At 40.9% G+C, this 7,535-nt stretch overlaps 1 long non-coding RNA gene across 1 annotated transcript; it reads right to left on the minus strand.

Moving 5' to 3' along the window:
* Positions 1-503: 503 nt before the first annotated feature.
* LOC145626659 (uncharacterized) lies at positions 504-3,250 on the minus strand. The gene is made up of 5 exons (XR_014111048.1): positions 2,647-3,250; positions 2,352-2,535; positions 1,462-1,749; positions 880-1,296; positions 504-760 (listed from the first exon to the last, which is right to left on the minus strand). It is a non-coding gene; the product is annotated as an uncharacterized LOC145626659 (long non-coding RNA).
* Positions 3,251-7,535: the final 4,285 nt, after the last annotated feature.

Genomic DNA, 7,535 nt, shown 5'->3' on the forward strand with positions numbered 1-7,535 from the left:
ACGTCTTCACTCGTTTAGGATGGTTTTGGGGCAAAGTGGGCAGGGGAAATGGAGGAGGTGGGCCGACATCGGGGAATGTTTGGGCGCCGACACGGGCGACAGAAGCCGGCACGAGGAGGGGGGAGGGTGGATGAGGGGGAGGTGGCTGGGAATTTTTTTAAAAGTTTTTTTATTTTTTTAATTAAATTATGATTTAATGAAATAATAGGCCCCACTTACAGAAACCCTAACGAATTATGTTAAATGGTAACAATAACTATAATTTTGGAATTCTGGTGGTTGTAAAATAAAATAAAAAATTAGACAGATAACAAATGTCAAACATGGGCATTATAGTTAAAGCATTTCCATATTTTTATAAGACAATATATGTAGCAAAATATTTGTGGAATCGATTACCTCTAAAACAAAATCACCGTAGTTAAGAGATAAGCAAGAGAATCAAAGTAACTGATTTTTAAAAGTGTAGTCGTGTATTGAAACAATGAAACATATGAGCAGGTGTATATATATAGGCTTTAGATAATCCGATAGTATCCTAATATAATAATAATTAAGACATTAGAGTTTGTATCTAATTATATCTCTTGTTCCCTTGAGTAAACAAAATATACAAGTACAATATTTCTTATTTGCAATTAACGAATATTGGATTTCTTGATGACAAAGAAAGGAATACATATTAGACGCGTAGCTCCCGCAGGTCCTTGCATGATTCTGCAAGCACTTCAAGGCCACTGTCTTCAATGTAATCAAGTACCTGCATTGATCATTGATTAGAAAGTATCATGGCACATAATTTCCTTTATGTTCCTGACATTAAAGAGGGTATCATGATGCATAATTTCCCTTTTTTATTAAAATCTTGCCTAAACCCACCCGTATTTGTAGCCACTTGCAATAATCCACCTCTTTAATTTCATAGGGCGGGAAGATAAGCAAGGACAACATCAAAGAGCCCAGATAGCCCCTTGAGCCCTTTACATCCAGCAAATGCCCTAGTAATTTTATCATGGCCTTCAGTGTCGAGCTCAGTCAAAAATGAGCCAGAGCCAATGTCAACAAACTGAGGAGCCTTCTCCAAGAGAATTGAGAGCTTATCCAGAGGCACTGCATTGTTGAGCCTGAGTGATTTCAGGTTTGGGCATCTGCTTACCAAACGCTCGAGAGAAGAGAATTGCAGCTCTGAGATGAGGCAGAGTAACTAATGAGGTATAAGTATCCGGAAAATGGCTTATCCAATTCCCACTTGAATCATTAACTTCACTTTCGTATAAGTCCAGAGTTTTCAAATTCCTGTAAATATTAGACAAGACACAAAAACAATCAAGAAGCTCAATAATCAACCTTAATCTGAGACTAACATTTCATAATCTGAGACTTGATTTATGTACTTGTCATATTTCATTTATTAGGCTAATTTCACGACAATTGAGAGTTCTGAGAACTATTTAGGCATACCTTAATCCTTCCATATAATCAATCTAATGCCTGTTCATGCATATCTTTCCAGCTTTTAACATCAAGAGGGCATATTTCATTCACCCAATCAGCAATTCAGCCACAAGTTAGTTTGAATGCTCACCCAATCGCGATGTAAAGCATTTCACGAGTATTAACAAATAATTGCCAGCATCAATTTCAGAAATAACAGCATTCATTCACGAGTATTGGCATCAATCAATAAAGTAGTAGCTGCTAAAGCTTCTGATGTATTTTCAAACTTGAAAATGCTTTCAGCTTCACTACCTGAAGAATTTTAAAAAGTCGAGCACACTGGTTAACAAATTAAAAACAGTAGCAGTATCATTAGTTAACTACAAAACTCAAACACTGGTATAGAAAGTATTGAGAGCTATGGATGAATCACACTACTGAAGTGAAGTTCTATCCAATGAGAGAAGCAGATTAAGAATATTTATTATCTTCCAGCATTGCACAATTTTGGCGTGCAATATGGAAGTAAGATATCACTTAGAAAACAGACTGAGAGCATGTGAATAACAATAAACAACTTAGTAGATTGCAGATCCTAAATGGAGAGGAGGATGCAGTAGCTTATTTCTCCCAAATGGAGCAAAGAGGATTGCAATTGGCTTTACAGAATTAATGCTTGTATAGAATTTGTTCTGCTTGCTTTGATAGTTGTTTGGAGGTTCGGGGCAGGTTTGTTTAGTTTCTTGGTGAAGGAAGGCTGTTTATGCACTTGAGGGTTTACCCTCTCCACCTTTACAAAAAGTTTTGAAGTGCTAATAAATTTTTCTTGCCCCCAGCTGCAGGATTATACGTCTGCAAAAGATAGAATGCAGTGTTAAAATAAAGGGAAATAAAAAAAAAAAAAAACTGACAACCTGGCAAGGCAAGACATGCAAGAGAAGCAAGGAGTGAATTGGTAAACAAAATAGCAGGGGTAATTAGTGCTCCTGCTCCCTTCTTACGATCTTTGTCATAGACTTGTATTTGTGGTTTTCCCTTGGCTGATTCTGCAGATTTGCCCAACTCTTTACCTTCAAGATTTCTTAGACGGGCTTCAAGCTGTTTTAGAAGAAATGAAGCAGGGTATATGAGAACAGGTCCAGAGATATTCATAATAAAAATAAAATAGAAGAAAAAAAGTGGGCAGAAATTTGATCATGGGGCTGTTACCTTGGCTTGATTCTCAAGACCCATAATGTGGTCAGGGATATCTCCAAGAGCATAATAACGAATAGCCAATACAGTTTTTGCTGCAAGAGAACAAGATAGTTTACCCTTGTGCTTAGGAGCAGCCTGCTCAATCAAGGAAGCATGATAGATAAGCCCATATTTATGGGTTGCCTGTTTAGTTTTCAAAGTTCTGCTCCAAGAAATTGTACTGTGCTCCCAGGCTGCTTTGTAAGATCTATCAAGCTTCCACCAAGGAAAGTCAAATTTGGAGCGATTGCGTTCATCTTGCTTTTCAAATAATCAATCATATAATTGAGTTCTGTATTCAGCTAGAGATAAAACTTGGTCACAGAGTGCTGACTTCACTTCCCACAGAAATCATGGAAGCCTATTTGAGTACTATCTCACTGTTACCCTACCCTCAAATTCAGCCCATAAAGTCCCCGGAGGCATATGCACCATTCAAACACAAATGGGACGCAACACGACATACATTAAGAGAAGATTATAGAGTTCATTGAAGAATTCGACAAATTGAAATTCACTGTTAATATTTGGCTAAATCATATTGTCGCTGAATTGAGCGAATTGTCGCTGAATTGAGCGAATTATCGCTGAATTGTCGCTGAATTGAGCGAATTATCGCTAAAATGAGCATATTATCGCTGAATTGAGCGAATTGTAATTCGCTTAATTGAGCGAATTATCGCTTAATTGAGCGAATTATCGCTTAATCAACTCACTTTTTCTGGAAACAGAATATCACAAATTTACAAAACAAAATACGTAGTATATTACTCATATTAGTAGTTCAAATCAGATATAACCCTAATTACAGATCGATCTTTGTCAATAATAGAGAGTTTAGAGAGAATAGAATCGTATGTCTCGTATTAGTGTATAAACACATATATATACAACCTATTAAATTAGGGCTCGTAATATGTACACGGCCCAATAGCTATACACAAATTATGGCCTAACACCCCCCCTCAAGTTGGAGCATGCAAATCACAAATGCCCAACTTGCCAAGTAAATACAAAAATTGTGTTTTACTCAAAGCTTTAGTGAAAATATCCGCTAGTTGATCCGTCGTTTTAACATACGAAGGACTAATAATACCATCCTGAATCGCATCGCGGACATAATAGCAATCAACCTCAATGTGCTTAGTACGCTCATGGAAGACCGGATTCCGCGCAATATATAACGCAGATTGACTATCACATAACAAACTCATTGCGCGCGGATGCGCAACTCCCAGACTCAAAAGTAATGCCTTCAACCACTTCAACTCATCGGTAGTTTTAGACATAGAACGAAATTCGGCCTCCGCAGAAGACTTAGCCACAGTGTCTTGTTTCTTAGTTTTCCAAGAGATAGGGGAAGCACCAAGAAGCACTAACCAACCAGAAATAGAACGTCTCGTCAAAGGACAACTAGCCCAATCCGAGTCACACCAACCTGTAATATGCAGATCACAATCAGAGCTCAAAAGGATACCCTGGCCCGGACATCCTTTCAAGTAACGCACTGTACGAAGAGCGACATCCCAATGATCCTGACGCGGTTGCTGCATAAATTGAGACAAGATATGAACCGCATAAGCCAAATCAGGTCTCGTGAAAGATAAATAGATCAATCGGCCCACAAGTCGACGATACATTTCAGGATCAAAAATAAGAGGAGACTCCGACTTAGCCAGAGTATGATTCTGCTCAATAGGAGTACCTGCAGGACGGGCCCCTAGCAAACCAGACTCAGCAATAATATCAAGAGTATATTTCCGTTGACACAAAAATAAACCCTCCGGGCTACGTGCAACCTCAATGCCAAGAAAATATTTCAACACACCCAAATCTTTCATATGAAAACAGTCACTCAGATAAGATTTGAATGATGAAATTGCAGAGGAATCATTACCAGATACTATCAAATCATCCACATACACCAGAACACTGAGTTGGATAGAACTAGATTGCAGAGTAAAAAGAGAGTAATCAGAGTACGATTGTATAAAACCGTACCTTTTCAGAGAAGAGGCCAATTTAGAGAACCAACAACGTGGTGCTTGACGTAACCCATACAAGGACTTTTGAAGTCGTAAAACCAAACCAGGGTGAGAACCATGAAAACCAGGGGGAGGCTTCATATAAACTTCCTCATCAAGATCACCGTGGAGAAAGGCATTGTGGACATCCATTTGATGCAATTCCCAATTTTTCGCAGAAGCCACCGCAAGAAAAGCACGAACAGTTACCATCTTCGCCACAGGGGCAAAAGTCTCGTTATAGTCGATACCCTCAACCTGATGATTACCAAATATAACGAGACGTGCCTTCAATCTCTCAAGACTACCATCAGAATTAAGCTTGGCCTTGTACACCCATCGGCATCCCAAGACTTTCTTTCCCGGAGGCAATTTGGCCATCACCCAAGTTTCATTATTTTCAAGAGCATTAATTTCATTTTGCATGGCTTTTCTCCAACCCTGATGTTTCATTGCCTCATTAAAATTCCGGGGCTCAGTGATAGTATCAACAGCTGCAATAAAAACACGGTGTCGCACAGAAAATTTATCACAATTCACAAAATGTGCTAAAGGATAGGGAGTACCTGAGGAGCATGGAGTAGACGATGAACGAGATGAGATAGATGGACTAGAGATAGAATGTGCAACATAATCCTTATGCCAACCCGGGGCATGACGAGAGCGTTGAGCACGATCCAAGGTAGAAGAAAAGGAGTCCGGAGTGGCCCCCGTGCCACCATCCGGACTGTCAACCGTGGCAGCGGCAGAGGGCACCGCAGGAGGGCTGCGGACAGCAGGGTGTGGGGAATGCTCCGGGCTGCTGCCATGAGGTGGGTGATCCGGGGAAAGCTCACCAAGCTCGAGCACTTGCTCCAGATCATCCAAGAAATCATCATCGACCACATTATCAATATTAGACAACCGTTCGGCATTCTCATGAGAAGCATTTGGCTCAACATTATCCTTAAATGGGAACTCATTTTCATGAAATTTAACATCTCGTGACACAAAAATATCACCCGTCTCCAAGTCATACACCTTCCAACCCTTCTTGCCATGAGGATAACCCACAAATACACACTTCCGACTTCGAGGTGCAAATTTGTCACCCTTAGCCTTTTGGTTATGAGCAAAGCAAAGACAACCAAACACCCGTAACTCATCAAAATTGGGTTCTTTGTGAAAAAGGATTTCAAAAGGGGTTTTATTAGCAAGTAAGAGGGATGGAGTGCGGTTAATTAAATAAACCGCACCAAGGACACACTCTCCCCAAAAAGAAATCGGCAAATTGCCTTGGAACATTAAAGCACGACTCACATTTAGGATATGTTGGTGTTTACGCTCTACCCTCCCATTTTGTTGTGGTGTACCAACACAAGAAGTTTGAAAGAGTATGCCATGTGTATCAAAATAAGGAAGCATGGGTTTGAATTCCGTACCATTATCACTCCGCACACATTTCACAGAAACATCAAATTGACATTTAATCATAGCGAAGAAAGAGCAAAAAGAAGAATAAACTTCGGTTTTGTCATTCAATAAATAGACCCAAACACCTCTAGAATAATCATCAACAATCGTCAAAAAATAATGAGCACCACAAGACGAAGGTGTCTTATACGGCCCCCACAGATCACAATGAATCATTTCAAAAATACGACTAGCTCTACTATCACTATCAGGAAAACTATCCCTTGTTTGTTTAGCTTGCGGACAAACAGTACAAGCTTTATTTAATGATTTACTACTAGAACTACTACTAATAGCAGGCACTAACTTGACTATTTTGTCTGACGGATGCCCCATACGACGATGCCACAACTCGAAAGAACCCTTGTCCGTCACCGCACATACTTTAGGAACATGCCGGAAATAGTATAGTCCATCTATCCGTTCAACGGCTCCAATCAGGCTCCCCGAGAGTTGGTCCTGTATAGCACATAAAGAGTCAGTGAATTGGACAAAACAATGTGAGTCATCAATCATCTTAGAAACCGATATTAAATTGCAAGTTAATTTGGGAACAAATAAAACATGCTGTAGAATGATTATATTCCATCAGCCAAAAATACTCGGCCCTCAGTCATAGCCGTAGCATGAGACCCATCCGGGAGACCCACGGGACAAGGAGAAATAGAGTGTACATCCACCAAACAAGAAGCATCACCGGTAACATGATGAGAAGCTCCGGTGTCCACTATCCGAGACAAAGAAAAAGACTCACCCGTCATTTTGTCCTGTTGTTGTTTATTAACCATGTTCAATAACATTCGAACATGCTCGGGTTGTAGCTCGAAAAGTGCAGCAAGAGTATCATGAGGAGGCATAGAAGGGTTGCCCACGGTATTAGCAACAGCCATGGAGCTGCTGAAATCCGTGGCAGCAGGGGAAGCACAGAGAACAGAGGAGGCAGGGGAGGAAACCACTGCATTGGCTCGAGCAGGGGAAAAAATAGCATAAGAAGAGGCACGAGCAGCAGCAGCAGTAGATGAGGCACGAGCAGCAGCAGGTACAGACGAGGACCCCTGCTGACCCCCCCCCCTTTCTTACCGTATTTTTCGACCCACCACTCGGGGTAACCATGAAGCATAAAACACCCCGAGTTGTCATGACCAGCACGTTTACAATGTGAGCAGAAAAGCTTTGATTTGTCGACACGAAACGGTGATTGGGAAGGCCTTCGATCAGGGGGTAGAGCAAAAACATGAGCATCGGTCGTGGAAGTTTTGGTGGCAGCAATGGCGCGAGAATGCTCCTCCTGAAGCAAGGCCTGATAGGCACGGTCAAGAGAGGGAGGGAGCTGCTGGGAGAGAAGGTTGGTACGCACCAGAGCATACTTCTCATCGTCGATGCCGA

The sequence above is a fragment of the Chenopodium album genome, chromosome 4 (genome assembly GCF_948465745.1).
Source record: "Chenopodium album chromosome 4, dcCheAlbu1.1, whole genome shotgun sequence".
NCBI classification, from domain to species: domain Eukaryota; kingdom Viridiplantae; phylum Streptophyta; class Magnoliopsida; order Caryophyllales; family Amaranthaceae; genus Chenopodium; species Chenopodium album.